This window comes from Papio anubis, chromosome 17 (genome assembly GCF_008728515.1).
Source record: "Papio anubis isolate 15944 chromosome 17, Panubis1.0, whole genome shotgun sequence".
Taxonomy (NCBI): domain Eukaryota; kingdom Metazoa; phylum Chordata; class Mammalia; order Primates; family Cercopithecidae; genus Papio; species Papio anubis.
The window spans coordinates 58,970,821-58,997,706 of NC_044992.1; the positions used below are offsets into that span (position 1 = coordinate 58,970,821).

At 51.5% G+C, this 26,886-nt stretch overlaps 1 protein-coding gene across 1 annotated transcript in view; it reads left to right on the plus strand.

The window, feature by feature from the left end:
- Positions 1 to 26,886, plus strand: part of CACNG4 (calcium voltage-gated channel auxiliary subunit gamma 4) — a 69,804-nt gene that overhangs the window by 27,447 nt on the left and 15,471 nt on the right. The window lies entirely within an intron of this gene.

Here is a 26,886-nt window from a genome sequence, read left to right on the forward strand (position 1 = left end):
ATTAGATGAGTTAAACCATAAAGCACTGGCAGTTGCTAGGAGCTCGGTGAATGGCCGCTCCCTCCCTCCGTTTTTGCAAGCAAATCTCCAGCACAGAGGAAATCACAGGAGGGTGGTGCAGGTGGAAGGCACCTGGTCCTGGAGCCGGAAGGCCTCCCTGGGCTCCAGCTTGATCTCGGCAGGGCCTGCCCATCGCACCATTTCCCCTGCCCCTTCCCCTTCTCCCAAATGGTAAGAATCACAGTAGCTTTGCCTGGTGAAAGATGAAGATGAATTAAGATCTCCAAACAAACAAACAAACACTTCCGAAAGACCCCTCCTTCCTATACTGTGTGAGGCATGTTTCTCCTCTTCCCAGAAGCCAGATCCCGTAAGAGGAGGGCCCCCCTCCCCTCCTGGTGCTGAGCAAAGCAGTGGGGCAGGGGGGTGTACGGGTCGGTGGCAGATGTCTTTGCTCCTGGATGGTCACTATATTGGTCCATTTCGCTGCTTGAGTCTGTTCTCCCGTTGGGTCTTCAGTAGACTGGCGACACCTCCCTACTCACGTGGGTAAGGAGACGGGCCTGCGAGGATGTGTTTCAGTTCTGCCCTCTATGCTGATGGGGCACCATCCAGACAGGATTTAGCCCCCAGATATTAACCCTGAATAAGATCTGACAACTCCCGACCACATGTTCATGATTATCTGATACGTGACACACCAGGAAGGCGTGTCTCCAGACAAAGGCCAGAAACCTTGAACATTTCAGGGCATCACCTGGCCCTGATATTGAAGCGTACAGAAAGCCAGAGGTGTGAAGGCAAGATCTGCAGGCCGAGCTCTCTTCACCACTTCAAAGGAGAGTCCCAACTTGAAATTTCACTGTCTGGCTTATACTTCCTGCCTCTTACCACCGTGCCTGCTGGAATGCGATGGGGCCCTCCCCAAGGCGAGCTGCCTGCCCACCCAACTCACTCTGTCCGTCCCTCAAAACTCACTCAAAGGTGACCTTCCCCACAAAGCCTTACTCGTCTGCAGTTGGCGGTGACACCTCCCTTCTCTGGACTCCTGGAGCTCTGGGTTTGTGCCCAGACTTTGGCCGGATGTGTTATGTCATGTCACGGGGTACCTGGTGCTCCGCCAAGCTCTTGGGGGCCTGTGTTGCCTCCTCTCTTGCCCTTGGGTACCTGGTTGCCCCACCAAGTCAGCACCCTCAGTAAATGTTTGCTACACGAATGAATAGGTCCCATAGATTGGGGAGGAGACGGGTGGGGACCCCACGCTGGGTCAGCCCGAGAATCTCTGTGTGGGAAGTTTTGAAAAGTTGAGATAAGAAGAGCTTATTTGGGTCCTATCCCCACCTACCATTCATTCACCGTTCATTCATTCATTCATTCATTCAACCTAGCACTGGTTCTCCCAGGCACAGGGGATCCATCAAATAAGAAAGGCCTCCCAGCAGCACACAACAAGCCTGGCACTACCCACCAGCACACCCACCTTCCTCGGAGGAGGTATGTCTAGAAAATAGCTGGAAGCAGCCCTGCCATGGCTGGGTAGGGGTAGGGTCAGGTGGCAGCCACCCGTGTGGGCCCCTTCGAGGCACCCCATGGCTCCCCAGAGTCTGGTTCAGAGCCCCTGGCCTGGCGGAGGCTTCCTGAGAAGGTAACAGAGCCGGAGAGGCTGTTGTGTTTGCACCGGTGTCTCAATCCTGGGGCCGGGGACCCTGGTCCAGTGAGACCAAAGCTGGACTTCCCAGACACTAAAGCATCGTGGGCCCTTCCTGAGTGTCATTTTGCACTTGTCATTGTGTGTTATTTTTCTTCATGAGGGCCTGTCTGCTTACACAAACTTCAGGGCCCAACAGAATCTGGATCTGCCCTCGTTTGGGCCTCGTTTGGGTGTCCCAGAGGGAGCGCCCACCTTGCACCCAGTGTGCTCTGTGTCTACAACAGCTGGCCCGGCTCATCTGCTGGGTTGGGACAGGCTGTGAGAACCCTCAGGGCAGCACCTGCAGTGCTCAGCTGGCACCCACTGAGGCTCAGCCACCCCAATCCCCACCCAGGGGACTCCAAGGCTGCCTGGCGGTGGCTTGTGTGGGCCTGAGGCCTGTGGCGGGGGCCTCACGGCACCGTTTCAGGGCTCAGCATTTGCTGAGAGGTTTTCCATCATTTATTAATGAGCATTGGCAGCGGTCCTATGAATTAGGGCTCATTTGGAGACAAGGCTCTGAGTGGCCGGGCAGGCAGGGCCGCTGATTCGCAAGCTGTGTCATCCCTGGTGCTGGAAGACGCTTTGCTCCTGCCACTGAGGCCACTCCCTATGACCACACCCCAAAGAAGGGCTTCATCTTCCCAGAGGAGGGGGCATACATTTGGGGACGGAAGACTGCTTCACCCTCTAGCTGGGGCCAGGCTTGGACAGCTCACAATCTCCCCCATTGCTAGGTCACCAGGGCACCCCCACACCTGTTCTTGCACACACAAGGGGGATCACCCAGGGACAAAAGTACTTAAAGAGTAACCATGTGCGATCATAGATTGTTTTTGTTTTTCTTTTTTGTTTGTTTGTTTTTGTTTTTGAGACTGAGTCTTGCGCTGTCGCCCAGGCTGGAGTGCAGTGGCGCCATCTCGCCTCATTGCAACCTCCGCCTCCGGGGTTGAAGCGATTCTCCTGCCTCAGCCTCCTGAGTAGCTGGGACTACAGGCGCCCGCCACCTCGCCCTGCTAACTTTTGTATTTTCAGTAAAGACGAGGTTTCACCATATTGGCCAGGCTAGTCTCAAACTCCTAACCTTGTGATCCACCCATCTCGGCCTCCCAAAGTGCTGGGATTACAGGCGTGAGCCACCGCACCCAGCCAATGATAGATTCTTTAACTTGCTTCAGGGTAGTAACTACTGTACTATCCATCTTTATATATATCCCATAACATCATGTTGTAAACTTCAAATACACACATGAAAAAAACCTTTTTTTTTTTTTTAAAGAGACCAGAGGTGCAGTGGTTCACACCTATAATTTCAGCACTTTGGGAGGCTGAGGTGAGAGCATTACTTGAGGCCACAAGTTCAAAACCAGCTTGGGCAACATGGTGAAACCCCATCTCTACTAAAAATAGAAAATTAGCAGGGTGTAGTGGAGTATGCCTATAGTATTAGCTACCCAGGAGGCTGAGGTGGGAGGATTTCTTGAGGCCAGGAATTTGAGGCTGCAATGAGCTATGATCAAGCTGCTGCACTCCAGCCTGGGTGACAGAGCGAGACCCTATCTCCAAAAAAAAAAAAAAAAAAAAAAATGCCTCCACTACTGGCAGACATGCATGGAGAAGGTGCCTCAGCACACCGTGTGTGTCAGGACCTCGCGTGTTTGCCTTGCCCTCGCCCTGGGAGGTAGGTCTTGTCATTATCCTGGCTGTTCAGAGTGGGAAGGTGTGGCATGGAGGGATTAAGCAAGCAGCCCATGCTGCTGTCAGCCAGAATGCCACACTGGCCTCCCAGGAGCCTGGTCCTGGTGACCACGGAGCCTGTGAGCTGGGTGTCATGCAAGTAGAAAGCACGCCGTTTGGAACCAGATACAATGATATTCAGGTCCTGGCTCTCTCCAGTTGGTCATCTCCCAGAGCCTCTGCTTCTTCCTCTGTGAAATGGGAACAGCAGTCCCTGTCTCCTGGATTTTCGGGAGGATTCACCAATGTAACAGCAACATCAGCATCACTGCACCTGCACAGAGTTAGCACTCAGCGCCTCCTCCATACCTTCTCAGAGGCCGGTGGTAGTGGAGGGTGAGGGAGTGAGAGGTCTTCCCAGGACGAGGGCAGGGTGGGGAAGGGGGGAATCGGGGCTTTGGTATGAGGAGGACTGGAGCCATTCGTCCCCTTGAATATCCAGAAATCTATGGCTGTGGGATGCAACTGGAGAGAGCTGCTTTGCAAAGTACCTTGCAAAGAAAGATCTTGCAAAGAAAGATCCATCTCAGATCTTTTTCTTTAACAAGTTTCTCCTGGGGCCAATTTCAAATCAAGTTCAATCTGGTAGCTAACAGTGAAAAGCTCATAACTCAGAGTCATTAGATGGAGAATATTCAGGCCTCTGTGGAGGTGGCCCTAGAGCCCTCATGCCGGGTCGTGGCACCGTGGTAAACTTCATTTTCCGGCTGTTATTTGCACCTCTGGAAGTGGGTGTCTCCGGCTTCTGTCCATCGGGAGTGGGGGTTGTTTCTGCTGGAGAACTGAAGGATGTGCTATTCCTATGTCTGGATCCAAATCTCACTGGGAGGGAAAATGGCTTGATGAATAATGAAAGCTTTGCGATCACACGGCAGCCTCTCATGAAGCCTGAGGAAGGTCAGGCTCTTCAGCCCCAGTTAAGCAAAGGGGAGGCACCAGAAGGGCAGAATGGAACCTTGCAGGGTTGGGGGCCTCACGAGTCCACGCCTGGGTTTGCCAGCATCTTCTCGGAGTGGGCCAGCATTTCTTCTGAAATATCGGGACTGCAGGAATTTATGACAGTGTGGGTTGTGTTAAAAATGGGATCTAGGCCAGGTGCAGTGGCTCACCTCTGTAATCTCAGCACTTTGGGAGGCCGAGGCGGGCAGATCATGAGGTCAGGAGTTCGAGACCAGCCTGACCAAGATCATGAAACCCCGTTTGTACTAAAAATGCAAAAATTAGCCGGGTGTGATGGTGGGTGCCTGTAATCCCAGCTACTTGGGAGGCTGAGGCAGGAGAATTGCTTGAACTCGGGAGGCAGAGGTTGCAGTGAGCCAAGATCATGCCACTGCACTCTGGCCTGGGTGACAGAGCAAAAAAAAAAAAGGGATCTATACAGACCTCTAGGTTTTTCCATTTTTCCTTGTTGCCATCAGTTCAACCTATTTGTGAGGGGGTGATTTTTACTTTGATTTTAGAACTGAGTGACATGAAACCAGTCTGACATCTGGTCCCACTGAATCCCAAACCATGGTTTTGAGTATGGCCCGTTGGATTCGCCTCTAGGACATTAATATTTATCACATTACAATCAAGCCACACTTCCAGGAGTGACTTGTTGACTTAGGAGGTTGATGACAAGCAGCTCATTCCAGTGGCATCTTGTGGACAGGGGCACTGCATGCTCTGCCAATGCCTCTCTGCTCCATGGTTGGGCATTCTGATGGCATTCCTGGGTATCTCACTCCCTAGTGGTAAAGAGGGCAGAGGGCAGAGTGGATTTATTTTTTCTGCCTTTTGCACGCAGACACAGAGCCAGGGAGCCAGGAGAGAGCAGTGCCTCCCCTGGCCTCCTAGATCCCGAGTCCCTCAGAGCTCTCTTTGGAGAAAGAACATCAGTCTTTTTTTTTTTTTTTTTTTTTTTTTTTAGACAGGATCTCGCTCTGTCCCCCAGGCAGGAGTGCAGTGGTGTGATCTCGGCTCACTGCAACCTCCGCCTCCCAGTTCAACCAATTCTCCCACCTCAGCCTCCCCAGTAGCTGGGATTATAGGTGCACGCCATGACACTCAGTCAATTTTTGTATTTTTTGGTAGAGATAGGGTTCCACCATGTTGGCCAGGCTGGTCTCAAACTCCTGACCTCAGGTGATCTGCCTGCCTCGGCCTCCCAAAGTGCTAGGATTACGGGTGTGAGCCAACACGCCCAGCCCATTAGTGCAATTCAACCAACATGAATTGAGCAGAGACTAAATAGAAGGCTTCAGTTTAAAGACAAGTAAATCTCAGACCCAGATCCCTGGCTTACGGGGAGACACAATTTAGAAATAATGCAAAAGGTTACAATGACAGGGATGTGCACAGACCATTATGAGAAGGCAAAAGAGAAGAGGGGGACATCTCTAGGTGGAGATGTCCCCGGGTGTGGGAAGCCCGAGGGCTTCTTGGAAGGGGCAGCACCTGCCCTGATGACTTCTGAGAGTTTATAAGGGGATGAGGGGAGGACAAAGGGAACAGCCCAAGCCAGAAGATGGTTCGAAACAGCATGAATGGGGAACCCTGCAGAGCTCAGGGTTATTGGAGGGCAGGGCCAGCGACAGGACTCAGGGTCAGCAGGAACCAGCTGTGATGGCTGGCATGACCAAACTGTATCCTGCAGGAGGTGGAAGGTCAGTGATGGTGCTGTGGTCAAAGTCCTATGTCACCAGATTGTCCTGGCAGGTGGTTTTGAGGGAAGCAGCAACAGGGATACCAGTAAAAAGGAAGAGTTACGCAAACCCAAACTAGGGCAGGGCAGTGTGGATGGAGAAGGGGGTGGATTTGCAGCATCACAGAGGTGGAATTCCAAGATCGGCTGATGGATGAAATACAGGCAGGGTGAGGAAGAGGGAAGAGTCAAGATGCCCTCCAGTGAGGATCCCCAGAGGGTGGGAGCAAGAAGGCAATGAGAGTAGGTGAAGGGTTACAAAGGGCAGGTTGACAGCTTAGTTTGAGCCGTGTTGAGCCCTGTGGCCCCTGTTGGACTTCTAGGTGGAGATGTCCCCGGGGGTGGGATGCCTGAGTCTGAGGAATTGCAGTGCAAAGAGAATGGTTAAAACCAGGCGGCGTGTAGTGGCTCACACCTGTAATCCCAGCACTTCAGGAGGCTAGGGCAGGCAGATCACTTGAGGTCAGGAGTTTGAGACCAGCCTGTCCAACGTGGGGAAACCCCATCTCTACTAAAAATACAAAAATTAGCTGGGTGTGGTGGCGCATGCCTGTAATCCCAGCTACGTGGGAAGCTGAGGCAGGAGGATCGCTTGAGCCTGGGAGGCGGAGGTTGCAGTGAGCCAAGAGCATGCCACTGCACTCCAGCCTGGGCAATGGGAGTGAGACCCTGTCAAAAAAAAAACAAAGGTCCACACCTGTGCAGAGGTCACCAACAGGAGCATGAGCATGGAAACTGAGGACAGAGGAAAAGCTGCGCACCCCTGAGAAGGAAGGGAAGGAGGAGGAGACCCTGAGAGAGACTGGAAAGGATCAGTCAGGGAGTGATTAGGAGGGTGTGAGAGAGAAAGGCCACAGAAACCAGGAAAGCGACCACATGTGAGAAGAATTGCCAAGGTCAAGGGTGTTGGGCTGTTTCCCTTGCAATGTCAGGGTTCAAGACATGTCAGGGCTGTTCTGGATAGAGTGGCATTGGAGGCAGACTCCATTTATGCCGTAAATTTCAAGGCCCCCAGTCTGAAGCAGTTCCCCACAGTGAGGCCTCAGACATCCTGCAGACCATTGGAGATCTTTTTTATTTTTAAAGAGATGGGGTCTTGCTAGTGTCCCCCAGGCTGGAGTGCAGTGGTGCAGTCATGGCTCACTGCAGCCTCCAACTCCGGGCTTAGGTAATCATCCTGCCTCAGCCTCCTGGTAGCTGGGACTACAGGTGCACGCCACCATGCCTGACTAATTTTTTAAATTTGCTCTTTGTAGAGATGGGGTCTCACTTGAACTACTGGACTCAAGCAATCCTCCTGCCTCGACTTCCCAAAGTGCTAGGATTGCACTGCACCCAGCCCTGGGATACTTACTTAACGTGAACATTCCTGAGCCTCAGACTGAAAACTGCTAGTTGAGGGCACTGGCCTGAAGCCGAGTTCCCAACCTTCAGGAGGCGCATCCACTGCTCTGAGTGTTCCCCACTCACCTTCCCACGCCCCCAGGCAGGCAGCTCCTTGTCAGTGCGTGGCTGAGCTCACCCAGGGCCAGACCCGGGGCCTCGGGCATGCTCTGGGGCTGCCCATTCACACTCTGCCTCTTGCTCAGTTTCCAAGTCTGTTTCATTTGGGAACAAACTGCACGCCCTGCTTCCTCACCCCCGCCCTGCTTCCTCACCTCCGCCCTGCCTTCTCACATGAGCCCCTTTCCAAAGAGACACACCAGTTATCTGGAGCATGGGTGCCTAGCATAGGACAGAAGCTGGTGAAGGGGAGATGCTCCTGAGATGGTCTGGGAGTTCACAGAACATCCCACCATTTGGGCTGGGCCTCCCTCAGCCCCTGAATTGCCAGCTGGTGCCTGCTTGTATTTCGTCATATACAGTTTGAGAGGTGGTGGAGCCGAGTGGTTTAGGCGCTCAGGCTCTGAAGGATGATGGCTTGGGTTCTAGTCCCAACCCTGCACTAGATGGGCAACCCTGGGCAACTTACCGAACCTCTCAGGACCTCAGTTTCTTCATCTGTAAAATGGAGTGGCTGACAATGGCAGTACCTGCATGAGAGGGTTGCAGTGAGAACTGAATGAGTTAGAATATAAAGTACATAGAACAGCGATGACCTCAACAAGTATTAGCTGCTATTACTGTAATAGTTGGCAGTAGAGTTGTTGTTGTTGTTGGTGGTGGTGGTGGTGGTGGTCATTGTGGTAGTTAGCATGGGACTAGCTCCCTGACCCCAGGGCACCGCCCCCACAGACTTCAGTCCTACGTTCCTTATCCATCTCAGTGGTGTATTAGTCCGTTTTTGCACTGCTATAAACAAATGCCTGAGACTGGCTAATTTATAAGGAAAGAGGCTTAATTAACTCACAGTTTCACTGGTTGGGGAGGCCTCAGGAAGCTTACAATCATGGTGGAAGGCAAAGGGGAAGCAGGCACCTTCTTCACAAGGTGGCAGGAGACAGCGAGCGAAGAGGGAACTTCCAAGCATTTATAAAACCATCAGATCTCATGAGAACTCACTCTCAGAACACCATGGGGGAAACTGCCCTCCTGATCCAACCTTCCTCCTTCAACACATGGGGATTACAGGTCCCTCCACTGACACGTGGGGATTCCAATCCAGGATGAGATTTGGTGGAGACACAGGGTCAAACCATATCAACTGGCAAGAAGCCAGAGCAACTATGATCTATTAGGATAGATGAGACTCCTTGTCCGGGCTGTCTGAGTGCACAGCCTCTCAAGGGAAGGGGTTTATTTAGATGAATTAGAGAGAGAGCCAACGCCTCCTCCCCAACTGGCTTTCAACTCATCCCTGGCATGGGGATGGTGGGTAATAGATGAATCAGCCACCCAGAGCACTTAGATGAAATTAGTGATGTCCAAATCTCGATTGCCCTCCTAATCAGGTGATGAATGTGGCTCCCCACCGCCTATTTCCACCTGGCTTCCACCCTGCCTTCCCCAGGCTCTCTCTGCAAGCAGAATCGCTGCATTTGGGACTCTCCTCTCTTTCCTTGTGTCGTTTACAGCATTTCTCTTGCTTAATGGTGGGGAGCTGGAGTATAGCTTCCCATTAACTTTTATCCTTCCCATAAACAGCCTGCTTAACTCACGATGACAATTGTTCCACTGTGTTCCCAGGGTTTTCTCTGTCTCCCTCCCAGCCAACCTGCTCTCACTGGGTCCCAGCTCACCAAGCCCCACACATGGGCTCTCCTGTGCCTGTGGAAGGAGGGAAGCTGGATTTTACATTTTATTTACTTTTTTTTTTTTTTTTTTAATGCAAGCAAAAGCCTCAAGCCTTCGCTCCGAAACTCCAGGAGGAAGCTGAGGCTGAGTGACCTGCACCTGGGATTTCAGGAGCCTGGAGCCAGGAGAGGGGGCAAGGGTGCAGGGCACCTGCTCTGAGACATGGATCCTGCCATGTGGGCATGGTCTCTGGGACTGACTGGAGGAGGGAGAGACACAGCAGGACAAGTGAGGGCCAGTGGCCAAGGTCCCTAGGCCCTGAGTGAAGTAGCACAGGGAAGGCCGCTTTGGAAGGGTGCTAGTGCCCCTAAGCCAGGACTGCTTTCGGGACAGGGGGATGGATGGTTAGTCTGAAGATAGACAGTGATGGGGGCACTAGTTATCCTTGGGGTCCTCCCTTTCTGCCCCAAGTCAGCAGAGGACCTTAGTGAGACCCCTTTCCCAGAGCCTGGATTCTGACTGGCCTCCCTGCCTCCACTCTGTCCTCCATCCTGGAGAGGAACAGACCTTCCTGAAAAGCAAATCTTGTATATCAGATGGTTAGCTTCACACCCTGATATGGTTTGGCTGTGTTCCCACCCAAATCTCATCTTGAATTGTAGCTCCTGTAATCCCCATGTGTCATGGGAGGGACCTGGGGGAAGGTAATTGAATCATGGGGATGGGTTATTCCTATGCTGGTCTCATGATAGTGAGTAAGTCTCACAAGATCTGATGGTTTTATAAAGGGTGGTTCCCCTGCACACACTCTCTTGCCTGCTGCCATGTAAGACGTGTCTTTGTTCCTCCTTCACCTTCCACCATGATTGTGAGGGCTCCCAGCCACTTGGAACTGTGAGTCCATTAAACCCCTTTTTCTTTATAAATTACCCAGTCTGGGGTACGCCTTTATTAGCAGCATGAGAACAGACTAATACACATCCCCACATGGCTCCCTCCAGCTCTCAGGCCCCGGAGGCCCTGCTACCTCTGTCCCCTCCCCCTGGTTCTCTAATTCCAGCCCCACCGGCCTCCTTTTGCCTTCTCAGACAGGCTCTGGCCCCTCTGGGCCTCTGCAGTAGCCACTGCATCTTTACCTTGCTCCTCTTTCAAGGCGCAGCTGTACTGTGGGTTTCTCTGAGTAGCCTCCCTGACCGCTTACAGGCTATCCCAGGCCCCCTCTTGCCACTCAAAGGCACGGACGGGATGACCCTGGCACCTTCACCACCATAGCCAGGGCCTAGCATAGTGCCTGGCACCCGGCGGGCTCTTAATGTGTCAGCACTGACTTGAGTCTGGGGTTCTACTGGATGACCAGGTCTGCAGCTGCTCTTCCAGGACTTGAGGGGCCCTCATGGGGCAGATGAAATAGACATTTCTCTGTGATTCCATAAGGAACGGAAGGTACACATCCTGTGCATTGTAGCAAAGCTCTTCCTGGAAAGCCACCAGTGGGCAGGACGCAGGCAGGATGTTGGGTGCCCTGGGGCTTAGGATAGAGGGCCGATGGGCACAAGGCGTGACTGATTAGCCCAGGAGCTCTGAGGCCTTGCCTAAGCCCATGATCTGCCGGCTCCTCACCAAGTGACTGAGAAGCACTAGGGTGCTGGCAGGTAATGGAGAATTCTAACCTGGTGCTCCAGACCACAGGTATGAGAGCATATTCGTCCATTTTCATACTGCTATGAAGAAATACCTGAGACTTGGCAATGTATTGAAAAAAGAGGTTTAATGGACTCACAGTTCCACGTGGCTGGAGAGGCCTCACAATCATAGCAGAAGGCAAAGGAGGAACAAAGGCACGTCTTACATGGCAGCAGGCAAGAGAGCGTGTGCAGGGGAACTGCTCTTTATAAAACCATCAGATCTCATTAGACTTATTCACTATCACGAGAACAGCATGGGAAAACCCACCCCCATGATTCAATTACCTCCCACTGGGTCGCTCCCATGAGACATGGGGATTATGGGAGCTACAATTCAAGATGAGATTTGTGTGGGGACACAGCCAAACCATATCAGGGAGGTGGTGAGAGGGGTCTTAAAAACTGGGTTTGAACTTGGTATCTGGCTGCCCTGAAAGAACTATGCTCAGCCCTGGAGTTACTCCAGAAATGCATGTGTGCTCCCTCATCCTGGTCTGGCTGCCAGAAAGCACTGGTGACCTGGCAGACCTGGCAGGTGTGTGCCCTCCCAGACACTGGCTCTCCCTCTCTCTCATCTTTTCTCTCTCTCTCTCTCTCTCTCTCTCTCCAACCTCAAATGGAATAGGGAGGCAGGAAATCATAGCAGTGACAGCACTAGTTGTAGGATCAGACAGAAGTAGGTGAGAGAATCCTGGCTGTGCTACCTTGGGCAAGTTGCTTGCCCTCTCTGAACTTTGGCTTTCTCATCTGTAAAATGGGTGTATAGGAGCTCCCCCTTCGTAAGTTGTTTTTGAAGCTTAATGAGAAAATGGAAAGAGCTTAGCACATGCTTTACAGGGAATATAGTGTTCAACCAAAGCCAACACTTATTAGTCCATTAGTCATGAGGCTCAGGGAAAAACAGGGTTACTTTGCTGGGCCTTCTAAGAGTCAGGGAAGCTCTGCTTATTTTGGAAGCCACAGTATTATGGGTATATGAGGACAAGGAAGAATCTGTGTCAGTCCTAATAGGGGGCAAACCTGGCCTGCTGACTTCTGACGATAAGACCAGCTGCCTCTTTGTTGCTAGAACAGGGCTGGTTATAACAACAGCAAACATGTTGTAAGCACATACCATGTGACAGGCACAGTGACATTTAAAAACTGCATACAATTGTTTAATCCCCCAAATCACCCTCACTTTATCCCCATTTGTGATCCCCATTTCACAGATGGGAAAAATGAGGCACAGAGAAGTGAATTAGGACCTCAGATTATACAGCTAATAGGTGGTAACAAAGCCAGAACTCAAACCCAAGCAGAATGACTTCAGAACATACCGTCTCTATGCTATCCAGCCAAAGGATGATCAATAGGTATTTTATCAACTAGTAGCTCCTGAATGGAACACTGTGTTGAGGATTCAGACTATGATCTGGGGAGAAAAGTACTGTGATTGATTAGCAATGTCTGCCATGGGCTGGGAAGGGGAAGACTCAGTTCTGTGCAGGACATTTACTCACCACCAACTACTGCACTATTGACATTTGGAGCTAAATCATTATTTGATGGGGCAGGGTAGGGAGTCATCCTGTGCATTGTAGAATATTTAGCAGCATCACTGGCCACTAGTTGCCAGTAGCACTTTACCCTGCCACCCCAAGTTGTGACAATCACAACTGTCTCCAGCCTTTGTCAAATGTCACCTGGGAGGCAAAATCACCCCCGGTATAGAGCCTTGCACTAGAGCAGGCAGGGGACAGGGGGCAAAAGAGCTCTAAACCTGAAGTCAAGTGACCAACATGCAAAGCTTGGCTATGCTACCAATCAGCTTGTCACCATGGAAATGGCCCTTCACCTCTCCAGGCAGCAAGTTCTTAATATTTGAAGTGAGTGGGGTGAAGTGGATGATCCCAAGGGTCCCTTCTAGAAGTTTATGATTCTCTACTTTGATGTTCCCTCCCTTGCCCAGCCCCTTCAATTAAAACTCAGGTTATTGGAGCATAACTTTCCAGAGATCTGCAGAGGCAAATCAATGGAAAAGCTGAAATCTGCAGAGAGCTGTTTCGCCCCTTACAGCTCCATAGTTGTTCCTCATTAAAAAAGAAAGAAAGAAACGAAGAAAGAAAACAACCACCACCCTTGGTACTGAAGTTTCATTTAAGCAGCAGTTATCAAGTAGATGCAAGGAGAAAAATCACAGAGACAATAACTGAATACCCATTTCCCTGTGTTAGGAGAGAAAGGGAGCAATTGGTTGGGGAAATCTCTCCGGCTCCGTTCAATTATGAATCTCGGCAGGAAGCCTGGAAAATCCTGGCCCACTCTGGAGCAAAGTGTTGGAGGAGGCGTGAGGCTAGTGCTGTGGGTTCTTGAAGAACTCGCTGAGCCAGATGAGGGATGGTGAGAGGGTGTAACTAGTCTCCTACCTCCCGCCCCAAGGGGCAGGAGGGGTTGCAGGGGAAGGAGCAGGGCCCTGAGGAGCCAGGGGCTCTGGGGCCCCAAAGCTGTCTCCAAGGTCCTCTTGGCAGGCATTTCCTGCAATCGTGGCTCTGATGCAGGAGAACCCTTCCAAAGGCTTGGTTCATTGACTACTGGCAAGGAGGTTGGCTTTTTTTTTTTTTTTTTTTTTTGAGATGGAATCTTGCTTTGCTGCCAAGGCTGTAGCACAGTGGCACGATAGCTCACTGCAACCTCTGCCTCCCAGATTCAAGTGATTCTCCTGCCTCAGCCTCCCCAAGTAGCTGGGATTACAGGCACCCTTCACCACACCCAGCTATTTTTAGTAGAGACAGGGTTTCACCATGTTGGCCAGGCTGATCTCGAACTCCTGACCTCAGGTGATCCACCCACGTCAGCCTCCCAAAGTGCTGGAATTACAGGTGTGAGCCACTGTACCTGGCCTTTTTGTTTCTTGTTTTTTAATCAGAATGGGAGAGAAACCATCATCTATGGGGACTCTTCTCCCTGCTGGCCACACATGGTGTGAGGCCTGTAGATGTCTCACTATCCATAGAGAGGACACACAGATGCTGAAAGGTTGAGTAGCTCAACAGTGTTTTCTGAGGACACCCTCAGCCCTTCAGGTGACTGAGACCTCAGAAGGCTGTAATACACAGGCCACAAGCTTCCACAAGCTTCCACGCAGCAAGGGGCTGGTGCTCAGCATCCTCATCCCCTGATACAGCATCCTTCCTTTCCCTGGAGCCCTGTGGTCTCTAGGGAACCCAAGCTTATTATTTTCATGTCTTAGAAAGTGTTGCAGACCTGCCCTGAGACAAGGAGTAGAGCCTGGGCTTTGGAGCCCTGGAAAAGCAGGTTGGAATCTCCTTCCCCCAGTGAAGGTACAGCTGGTTGGGGGTTAGGGTTCTCCCGGTTGCAAGCACATAAACCAACTTCTCTGACTTGATCCACAAAGAGGACTTTCTTTTTTTTAAGACAGGGTCTCAGTCCTGTCACCCAGGCTGGAGTGCAGTGATCTGATCTCAGCTCACTGCAGCCTCAATTTTCCAGGCTCAGTTGATTCTCCCACCTCAGCCTCCCGAGTAGCTGGGACTATAAGCGCGCACCACCACGCCCAGCTAATTTGTGTATTTTTAGTAGAGATGAGGTCTTGCCATGTTGCGCGAGCTGGTTTCAAACTCCTGGGCTCCAGCAGTCCATCCACTTCAGCCTCCCAAAGTGCTGGGATTACAGGTGTGAGCCACCATGCCCGGCCCCAAAGAGGACTTTATCAGAAGGATGTGGAAGGGTCCCAAAGGATGGAAGGGAGAGCTTAACAGCCAAGATCAAGGAAGGAAAGAGGCAGGACCCTCTATAACTGGCATCCTGGACCACTCAAGAACACCCCTTTAAAAACTCTCGAAAGTCCCTTGGTCCATGGGTCTCCTCTGTCTCTGATCCAAAATATACACTTCCAAGAGAACCTCTGATTGGTCCAGCTTGGGCCAGAGGTCTGCTGAGGAGCCTTGGCTGGGGGCAGGGCCATGTCATGCGGCCACTGGGGAAGTTCTGTGTGAAGGACTCATTCCCAGAGAAAGGGGCTCCCGAGGGGTACACCCCTGAGGACCATCGGAACCTCAGTATGGGCGTAGTGCAAGGCAGACGGCCCACTCCCTCTCCGCCCAGCTTCTGCCCCTCTGAATCACCACACAGATGCCCACAGCTCAAGATTCTTAGAGTCCAGGACCCAAAGCAATGCCTCTGCTTACCAAACGAGCTTTGATCTCCAGGGTCCAGGTTCACAGAGAGAATTTGGAGGTGGAAATGGATTCTCTCCAAGAATCCTGCTTCCTATGGGAACCAGAATGGGCTGCAGACAGGCCTCAGTCCCCAAATGGATTTTGTACCAGAGTCCGGTGCTGTCTCCCTTCGGCTGACCACAAAGGTGACTTCTCTCCCAAATCCTCCATTGGCCCCACTCCAGGCTGCTCCATTGAAAGGAAACACCCTTTCGGACCTTGTGGTTCCCTGAACTGCTAGACACAGGTGGGTCTTGGGGACAGGGCTCTGCCCCCCTGCCTGGTTCTATAGACGAGCTGACAGAAGGGACAATGGGCCCGAGTCACTATGGAAGCCATTATAAGGCAGGCTGACTCCAAGGGGCCTGACACCATCCCATCAACCACCCCTCCCTGCCCGGAAGCCTCTGGCAGCCTCAGGAAGCTGCCAGCCTGAAGCCAGAATTGATGTGTGTCCCTTTTCACGAGGCACTCCACCATGAGGGGCAGCGATGAGGAGAGAGCTTGTTCCTTCTGGGTGAGCAAGGGCTGCCATGTCCAGGCAGCCAGGCTCCTCTGGGGCTAAAAGAGGCCACCCAAGGGCCCCAGGGTGGGATCTGAAAGCCCTAACAGGCCAGATGATAGCAGCCAGGCTGGGGACAGAATGACAGACATTCGGAGCCTGGAGGGTCTAGAGCTCTAGGCATGAGCCATGAGTTTTCCAGCTTCAGGAAAGCTCCCGGGGCACCTCAGCTGATGGTGTGAAATCCAGTCTCCTTACAGGACGGTTCCGGCTCCCTCCAGGACTGCAGTCCCACCTGCTTACTCAACCTCAGTGCTGTCCCCATCACCTCCCCAGGCAAGGTCCCTTCCAGAAGCTCATGCCAAACATGCCTCTGGGCTTTGTCTCACTTGGGCTGCCATATGCCAAGTACTACTTACTTTGTGTGAACCCCAGCCACTCCCCAAGCTTCCCAGACACTCCATTCAGCACTTGTCCCTTATTCTTTGAAATTCCACAAACCTGCTCCTTCTCTCATAGTGTCACTGGCTCTCTTGTTCTAGGTAATGTGCTCACTCACCTCCCCAGCTAGGTCATAAGTTCTCCCAGGCAGGATCCACGGGACCTGGTGTCAATCAATGAATACCAAACTAAAAGAAAGAATGGGCAAAGGATTGAGTGGGTGAACCTTGTTCACCTCAAAAGAAAAACCCCAAACAGATTCTAGCGGGACCATGAGGCACCTCAATGACTTTAAGCTATCAAAGAAGAAATGAGGCTGGATGCAGTGGCTCACACCTGTAATCCCAGAACTTTGGGAGGTCAAGGCGGGTGGATCACTTGAGGTCAGGAGTTCGAGACCAGCCTGGCCAACATGGTAAAATCCCATCTCTACTAAAAATATAAAAATTATCCAGGCGTGGTGGCCGGTGCCTGTAGTCCCAGCTACCCGGGAGGCTGAGGCATGAGAATCGCTTGAACCCAGGAAGCGGAGGTTGCAGTGAGCTGAAATTGCACCACTGCACTCTAGCCTGGGCGACAGAGTGAGACTCTACCTCAACACAAACAAACAAACAAAAAACAAACCCAAACAGATTCTAGAGGGACCACAAGGTACCTCAATGACTCTAAACTATCAAAAAAGAAATGAGCCTGTGTGAATCTTTTAGCAGGTGCCAGTGATAGTTGTCCTCATTTGCCCAAAGAAACTTCCCAGACTCTGAATGGCAAGCATTTATTATTTTTAGCCCCTCTCTTAACTCTAATTGGAACACAGTCTAGTCTAAAGACATCTCTGAGAAATGAGGAGTTGAAAACCATATACTCACACTCATGACATCATCACAATTTAGCCTTCTCAAGGTGCCTTGACCAAATGGGTCTCATTGGGTCTCACTTGAGATTTGAAAGGTTGTAAAAATATTTCCCCCATTTTCCGAATGAGGAGCGGCTTCCCTGACCTCTACTCTGCAGCCTGGGCCTGCCTCCTCGGTGATGTGCTGTCGGAAACTCAGGACTCCTTCTAAGCCCTTTCCTCAGTTGTCACTGAATGACTATGGAAACAGAAAGCTTCAGAAGGGCAGAGACCGTGTCTGTCCTGTTATCTTCTTGTATTATTGATTATTGTTCTAACAGAAAAAATTCCAAATGTATAATGCCTTAAACATAGTAGGAGTTTGTTTCCTGCTCATCTTAACAGTCCAAATGGATGGCCCTGTCAATGGACATCTGTGTTCCACAGAGTGATTCAGGGACCCAGGCCTCTCTCATCCCATGGCAGATTGGGAGGGAGTGGAGATGTAGGGCCACCCCCACTGCTCTTGAGCCTTGTCCAGGATTGGCTCACATCACTTCAGCTCACATTTCACTGGACAGCTGGGTCACAGGCCATCTTGAACCACAAGGGAAGCTGGGAAATACAGTGTAGTCGTGTGCACCGTAAGAAGAGGAAACAGGTTCTAGCAAGCAAAACACTCCACTACATCTCTGAGTCCCCAGCATCTCACATACAGCAAGTGCTCAATAAATCTAAGTTCAATGAAGGAACCAAAGGTCATAGTGGCTTACCAGTGTCTCATGGAGAGCCACCAGCAGGTCAGGAAGCTAGGGCTCCCTGAGAAAGCCCGACCCAGCCCAGACTGCCTCTCCACGCCTGAAGTTTCGCTGCAGGAACCCATGGAGAGGTTTCCCAACAGCCTGGCTCGCTGAAGCTGGAGAGAGGCCAGCCCGTAGGAGACCAGAATGTGCCAATTAGGAAATCACAGTTATTAGGGGGTTTCTTTGGCACTCAGCATGGAAGTGGAGGAATTACTAGGGGGACCTCTAAGGGAGAATTGTGGGGAGCAGGGAGCAGGGCTGGGAAAAGAGCTGAGGGGTGGGGAATCAAGGAGCGTCGAGTTTGTCAGCAGCAGCTTGTAGCACTGGCTGGTGGGCCTGCCCAGCATGTCTGCTCTGAACCCTGGGTTATGGATTAAATTGCACCCTACCTCATCCCTACCAAAAATTCTTATGTTGAAGTCCTAACCCCAGTACCTCAGAATGTGACCTGATTTGGAGACAGGCTCTTTACAGAGGTAATCAAATTCAAATGAGGCCTTTTGAGGCCGGGTGTGGTGGCTCATGCCTGTAATCCCAGCACTTTGGGAAGCCAAGGTGGGTGGATCACTTGAGGTCAGGAGTTCGAGACCAGCCTGGCCAACCTGGTGAAACCCCATCTCTACTAAAAATCACAAAACGTAGCCAGGCATGGTGGCACATGCCTTTAATCCCAGCTACTCAGAAGGCTAAGTCAGGAGAATCACTTGAATCCTGGAGGTGGAAGTTGCAGTGAGCCAAGATCATGCCACTGCACTCCAGCCTGGGTGACAGAGTGAGACCCTGTCTCAAAAAGAAAAAAAATGAGGCCTTTAGAGTGGGGCATAATCCAGTATGACTGATGCCCTTATGAAAAGGGGAACTTTGGACACAGATACACACATACAGAGAGAATGTGATATGAAGAGAAGGCAGAGATGGGGTTTATGCTTCTATAAGCCAAGGAACGCCAGAGATCACCAGCAAACACCAGAAGCAAGGTAGAGTCATGGAAGTGCTTTCTCCCTCATAGCCCTCAGGAGGAACCAACTGCATCAACACCTTGAATTTCAAGCCTCCAGAACTGTGAGGCAATACCTTTCTGTCATGAAATCCCCCAGTTTATGGTACTTCGTTAAAGTAACCCCAGAAAACGAATGCACCCTGCGTCTCTGTGCTGGAATGATCTTGGCCAAGTCACTTCCATCCTGGCCTCCAGTCCCTCTTCTGAAACTACATCCAAGGACAGCAGCCAGTGTCTCCCCAAACCAAGAACATCGCTTGCCATTGCACTGGGCTGCATGTCTTGGTTTTATATCTCCTTGCTGCTCCTATCCCATGCAGTTCCCTTTAAGAAGGATGCCTCCCTGGGCCTTCCAACCTGAAGTCACCCCCTCCCTTAGTCCATTCAGGCTGCTAACAAACTATAAAATATAGTATATATATATAGTATATAACAAAATACTGTAAATTGGGTGGCTTACAACAGAAATTTATTTTTCATGGTTCTGTAGGCTGGGAAGTCCAAGATCAAGGTGTCAGCAGATTTGGTGTCTGGTGAGGGCCGCTTCCTGGTTTATAGATGGTGCCTTCTTGCTGTGTTCTCACGTAGTTGAAGGGATGAACGAGTTCTCCAGAGTCTCCTTTAAAAGGACTCTAATCACATTCTAATCACATTCATGAGAGCTCCACTAATCACCTCCTAACATCATCACCTCAGGGTTAAGAGTTCAGCATATGAATTTGGGGGTGAGGGACACAAATATTCAGACTATGGCATCCCCACCATGGAGACAATAAAGTCCCATGTCCTCTGCCCACCATGCAAGACCCCACCCGCATCCCAGCTCCTTCTGCCTCTACCTCCCCCATCACTGCTACCCAACCACACCAGGACAGCTGTGGTTTGGGAACCTTCACACCTTTGCCCCAACTGTCCCCTTTGTTTGCACCAGATGTGGTGGTGGTGCCTTCTCTGCACACATCAGCCCTTCTCAAAAATCCTAACCTTGCTCCCCAGCCAAGCTCTGCCTTTGTGTCCATGCCTACCCTCCCTGACTACTCGCTGTCCCAGTGGTGTGGGACCCTGGGTTGCCGTCCCCGCTGCTTCAGCATCTCTGCCTGCTAGTGAAGGATTAACGCAGCCTGAAGCATCAGCCGATACCCTCAGCCCCAGAGTCTAATCCTAAGGAGTGTTGGGGACACATGCTTCCCCATGGTGCTGAAGCCACGCAGAACGTCTTAGAGCTCTGAGAACACTCTGTGTTCTTCTGCCTCCCTAGTGTGCGAAGTAGGGGCACAGACTCTGAAGCCAGGCAGCCTGGGTTCAGATCCCAATTAGGGCACTTAGTAGCAAGGGTGTTAGCCTGTCCACCATATAGGGTTAGCATGAAGATTAAGTCAATAAATGTCAGGTGTTCAAAATAGTGCCTGATATATCATAGGTGCTAAGTACAATAAATATTTGCTGTCACTCTTACCATGAGGACAGAGCTCTTTCACGCCCCCATCACCTATCAGCCCAGCTAACGTCCTGCTACCCCTCAGTTCCCCACCATGAAGTTCCTCCATGAAGTCCCAGGCAGGTCATTTCTGGGATGGTCTGTAGCCTCCTGGAAACACAGAACCCTCCAGTCTTTCTAGGCTGTTCCCTTCCTTCCTGTGGAAATGGGGTGGTGTAGGAGGGGGCCAGGTTCTGAGGAGCTCTGGGAAAACCTTGAGGAGAAGTAGTCGTGGCAGATGGTTGCCAGAAGGACAGAGAGACACAGGCATGCTCTGAGCTCCCGCAGCGTGCCCCTCTCTAAGACACAGACCTGGTCCATTTGGCCCTTGGACCAGAGCTGTGACCCGAGTACAGCTACCCCCTTTCACAGTGTACAGTCCAGGGAAACCTCTCCAATTCGGAGTAGTTGGCAGATGAATGCTTTCAATTATGGTAAAGTTCGCATTGGTGGCTCTCTAGAACAATACATGTTGTTTGATTATTTTGCAGTTCCTAAGTTAATTCAACCAGAGTTGCTGGGACGCTTGGCCCAGGTATGGTCTTCACCCTCACTGCCTTCTCTGGTCTGTGTGGCCTCAGTAGGTGTTCCTTGATGGTCCCTGGACTGAGTCTGGGGTTCTTCCCCTCTCCTCTTCTAGTGTTGCCTGGAGAGAGTGGGGATCATGGGGGATGTTCTGAAATCACGTATTATCTGAGCAGCCCCCACAGGGGTGTGTGTTCCCAGAAGTGGACTCCACACCTTCATCATCTCAGCTTTGAGCTCGGCCACAATTTTAGGACAAGAGTCCGCAGCCTAACACGCCGCAGACCCCTTCCGCTGCCTTCACGCATGGCGCCACCTGAAATGATGCTGATATTCATTTATTTTATCTTCTTGTGTCAATAGCACCCCTTTCCCTGCTCCACCAGAATGAGAGCTCTGTGAGGGCCAGACTCCGTCTTACTCAGACTGGCAGCTCCAGCGCTTAGAACATTGCTATGGACTCTGTAAAATGCTCTTGAGGAATGAATGAATGAGATGAGATGAGATGAGTAAACAGTGACAATACTGTCGAGCAATGAATGATTGAGTGATGAGCAAATGGTAAAAGTCTGTTGAGAATGAATGAGTGATACATGAGTGAACAGGAAAGGCCTCACTCAGTATCATCTTCTACTTGCCCTCTTTCCTTCTCTTTCCTTTTTATGCACATTCGTCCCCTCCTAGATCCTAAAGGGGCATTGTGCTGCTGGGCCGCCCCCTCCCCGGCTTCGACAGCCCCAGCCAATTCGAGGCTGCCTTCTTTCCCAGGGCCTGGAGACTCCCAATACCTCGCTCTTCATCACCTGACAGTTGTTTCCTTGAAGCTAACCCGGCGCACCTGGTGGCTATCTGGTTTCGCTTCCTGTTCTGTCTTGGGGAGAAAGACCAGCTGGGCCTCACCGCCTCTAGAGCCCCAGCCCTGCATCTATAGAGGATTCTTGGAAAGGCTGCATCAGGGTGGTATGGAAGGAGCACTGGACAAGGAGTCAGGAGGCTGGATTCCAGGGTGCCACATGCAGAGGACCAGGTGTCCCCTGAGCCTCCCTTTCCTCTTCTGTCAAATGGGGCAGAGAAGACTTTGTTTTACAGCATAGGGTAGAATGCCTAATTGTTCTGCTGTGAGCCTTGTGGAAGCAGATCTTTCAACATCTCTAAGCCTCTTTCTCCATCTTCAAAGGAGCCTTATTGCAGAGATGAAATGGGCTGAAGCATGCAATACGCCCAACTTTCATCGTAGCTTGAACCCAGGGCTGGCATGCAGGGGGTGTATCTTGGGTGGCCATCTTAGGGACCAGGCATGGGGGAGGGGAGAGCCAATGCAAAGGTGTCCTGAGCTGATGATCACCTGGCTTGGTCCTGCTGGGACTCACCCCTTCAGAAGCAGTGTAGAATGGACTTCAGAACTGCCCACCAAGGGACAGTGTTTGGGGACATTTATCCACCAGCTCCCATCCCATCCTCCACTGTTCAAAGGTTTCCCCCAGCGTGGTTCATCCCTCAAACTTCCAGTTGCGCACGCGCGAGTGCAGAGCGGTTCCCGCAGGCAACATACTAAGTGCTGTGGGTGGAAAGCAAGAAGTAATTGGTGCAGCTGAATTGAGGTGTCAGCAGGTTCCACTTGTACAGAGCTGGTCATGGCAGCCATGTGTGACTGGGGTCAAAGATAGGCCAAGAGGTAAGAGGTGGACAGAAGGGTGACCATACACTCTCAATAGGTGCCTGTGGCATCTGTGAATGTTTGTGAGGATCAAATGAGGTCATGCTTTTGAAAATGCATTGCAAATGAGAAAGGATTACATGAATAGTCGCCATCAGCAAGTCGCCCTCTGACATGCTTTTCTCCAGAATTCCCTTAATGACAATGGCCTCAGGTGGCCCATATGGAGGCTTAGTGTCCCTCAAATGGCTCATAGGGTGACCAGCTTGCCACGTTTGCCTGGACTCTTCCAGTGTTCCTATGTCCCTGGAACCCATCAGGTCCTGGGGGTTGGTCATTCAACTGTACTTGGGGACATGACCCCAAGGCATGACCTTCACAGAGGTCATGGAAGGAGAAGCTCAAATGCTGCCCACACACCCTCCAGCCCCCAGGGTTCACACCTCGCTTCCCAGCTCCCCTGTCCAAGTGCATCTGCTGTCATTTCAGACCCATCACCTCATTTTCACTTGGAATCAAAGAATCTGGTCTCTTTTCTTACTTTTATTGGTTCATTTTCAGATACTGTAGAAAATTCAGAAAATACAGAGGAATGTAAAGAAGAAAAATTTAACTCGCTCATTACTCTATCGCTCAGAAATAAAATACTGGACACATTTGGGGATATACCTTTCCAGATGCTTCCTGTGCCCATAAAAATATACTTTTAATGAGGCCGGATGTGATGGCTCACACCCGGAAAACCCAGCACTTTGGGAGGCCGAGGTGGGTGGATCGCCTGAGGTCAGGAATTCGAGACCAACCTGGCCAACATGGTGAAACCCCATCTCTACCAAAAATACAAAAATTAGCCAGGCTTGGTGGCATGCACCTGTAGTCCCAGCTACTTGGGAGGCTGAGACAGGAGAATTGCTTGAACCCGGGAGGTGGAGGTTGCAGTGAGCCGAGACCATGCCATTGTGCTCCAGCCTGGGCAACAGAGTGAGACTCGTCTCAAAAAAAAAAAAAAAAAAAAAAGAAATATACTTTTAATGAAAGTATCTCCTGATACGTGCAGATGAAGAGATTATACACGTCTGCACACAAGCCTGTACCTACTCATGAAGGAGCATGCACACCTGTGCACACACCCCGTGCCTGTTATTTACAAAATAGTCATAGAATCTTCAAGCAGGACTGTCCCTCTGGTCCAACTCCTAGGTTTTCTAGATGAAGAAGTAACTTGCCTGAGGCCGAGTGACTAACAAACTCTCACGCTAGTGGTCTCGTGGCCCTTGGGAAGGCGAGGGCCACAGTGTCTCTGGGAACACAGCCCAGCAACCCCTGTCTCCACCTCACGACCTCAGCATTCCTGCAGCCCAGCCAGTCAGGATCTCACAATTAGCCACCCTAACTATCACTTAATAGCTAGCACAGCAAATGGCCCGTGTGTGGAGAGCGAACACGTGTGAAGTGGATTGAAAATGGCTTTCTCTCTTACTCCTTGCACCAGCCATTAATTTTCTCCTTACTAAATGCCCTAGGCCAATGCTAACGAAACTAAATTTGACAGGGATAAATGTGAAGTCCTTAGTGCCAAACATTCTACTCCACAAAAACAGATTCGGGGGAGGTGAGGCAACTTTTGTGGAAAAAAAAAAAATCCTAGGAGACTGAATCAACAGTGATACCCAGTCCCACTAACAGAAGCATGGAGTCCAGAGAAGAGGAGGAGAAAGTGCCAGTGTGGTTTGAGCTGGTCGGACCCAGCCTGAATGTTGGGTTTGGTGGTGGAACTGTGCCTCCAGGCCCCGAGAATTGGGAGCAAGCCCAGAGGAGGGAGCCAGGGGGATGTAGGCACTTGAAACCATCAGTAAAGAAATGGCAGCTGGGCACGATGGCTCACACCTGTAATCTCAGCACTCTGGGAGGCCGAGGCGGGTAGATTGCTTGAGGTCAGGAGTTCGAGACCAGCGTGACCAACATGGTGAACCCCCGTCTCTACTAAAAATACAAAAATTAGCCGGTCGTGGTGGTGCACACCTGTAGTCTCAGTTACTCAGGAGGCTGAGGCACGAGAACTGCTTGAACCCGGGAAGGAGAGGTTGCAGTGAGCTGAGATTGCACCACTGCACTCCAGCCTGGGCAACAGAGCAAGACTCCATTAAGGAAGGAAGGAAGGAAGGAAGGAAGGAAGGAAGGAAGGAAGGGAGAAAGGAAGGGCTGAAGGTGTTGACCTAGAGAGGATGTTTAGGGGAAACATCCCCGATTCTTGGCTCTAGGGGCAGAGAACAATCTCATTCACTCTCCACGGGGCCGAAGACAACTCGTGCCCTTCTCCACCGCCTCGTTAGTAATAGCTGGAAACAACAGGTGTGCCTCCGTGGGTGAATGATGAAACAAACAATGCTGCATCCACGCCTCAGAATTCCGCTCAGAATAACACGGAGCAAACTACCCGTACGCGTGACAGCTCGGATGAATCCCAAGGGGGTTAGGCTGTGTGAGAACAGCCAGTCCCCAAAGCTTACATTGCTGGATGACTCCATTTGTAGGAGAATCTCAAAATGACAAAACTATTGACATGGAGAACATATTCCTGGCTGCCTTGGGTCAGGGAGGGGACGGGCAGGAGGGCGTGGGTGCGGCTGTGCGAGGGCAGCATGGGGGCTCCTTGCAGTGACCGAGTGTTCTGTATCTTGACTGTCCACGTCAGTGTCCTGGTTGTGATATTGCACTACAGTTGTGCACGATGTTGTCATGGGGAGAAGCTGAGTATAAAGGGTACGTGGATGGTTCCTGTATTACTTCTTACAACTGCCTGTGACTCTACAATTATTTCAAGACAAGTGTAATTTTTGTAAAGATGGGCGGAACCCCACGCGTATATACGTGGAAGGGTGTGCCCACGAAGGAGGGTCTGAGAAGACACACGGTGGACTTGGCAGCCTGCCGCAGCACAGCAAATCAGGAAAGACACACTCCTTTTTCTTTTTCAACCTCTTATTGCCACTTGTCCCACCGTGCATGCGTGACTTGGTGATTTTGCTTAGACCCATGAAGTAGCCAAAAACAAGGTGTGTGGGGGAGGGGAGGAAAGGGGGAGGGAAGGCATGGGAGAGGGGAGGAACAGCAGAGTTTGGTTTCATCCACCCACGGCTGGCAAAATGCCTACTCCGGGTCTCCAGGAACATTCTGAGCCTGCCGTGTGAGAGCCAGGAGTGACAGGAAATGGATCCAGCCCACTCTGGCCTCTGTGTCCCCACCCCACCACCCTGAGGCCCAGCCTGTCTTGGCGTTCCTTCCTCTTGCTCACAAACCGTCATGGTTCTCCACCAATTCAGCCACTCATGAAGGAGCGAGGGTGGGTGATTTCTAGATCCAACAGCAGCGAACCCCCCAACTCTGAGCCACCACCATGGGCCAAGAATCACCCTGAGTGCCTTTCAGATATGACGTGGTGTAATTCTAAGATCCCCAGGAGATAAGGGCTGTGGCTCTGCCCATTCTACAGATGAGGAGACCGAGGGATTAATAACTACGTTGTTCGTGCTGGATCCCACGCAGAGGACATTCCTAGCACCACCTCTGAGACCCTCCCTCTGCCTCCCCACCATTCCGCCCCCCACCACTGGCCCCCAGGGCCCATGGACCTTCAGGAAGCAGGGTTGTCACTGAGCACCCCAGCTTCTTGGAGGCAGCAGCTGAAGGGGCTCAATGGAGGAAAGAACTTGGGGACAGCAGCCGGTAACCAGCTTCTTGGTGCCCAGGGGGAAGGGCGGCGTGCTCCCAGCTCACCAGCGACCTCTCCTGGTTGGAAGTGTGAGAGGTGGGCGAGCACCCGGACCCTGCCGCCAGGACTGTGCTCCTGACTGACCAAGGCAAGGAGGGGTGCTTGCAGCCGCTGCAGAAAAGGAATTGGTCCCAGTTGGAAACTGCCCCAGCACAGGCCACTCGGGTGTCAAGATGAGCTTGTGGCTCCTGGGCTGCAGGAGCGGGGGCTGACCCGGGGGAAGGGGTTTCTGGCACGGATGGGACATAGCAGCAACACCCTGTGTCCCTGGCAACCGATGTCCAGTTCTGTGGTGGACATTCTCAGACTTCAGGGAAGCAGAGGACTAGGAGAGCGGGGCAGAAGATTCTGGATGGGAGGAGTGGCCTGTCCTACATTATGAAGCTACCCAGGGGGTCTGGCCCCCCACCCCATGAGAGCCACTTCTCAGAGTAGGAAGGAAGAAACCAAGCAGGAGATGGGCTCAGCCCTTCTGGAAGTTTCTCTTGCTCTGTCCTCTCTTCCTTCAATCACATTGAGTGAGCGGATTGGAATCTGCACCAGCTGTGTACCTTAGGAAGAAGTCACCATAACTGTGGCTTTTTGAGTTTTTTGAGACAGGGTCTGGCTCGGTTGCCCAGGCTGGAGTGCAGTGGTATGATCTCGGCCCACTGCAACCTCCACCTCCCAGGCTCAAGTGATCCTC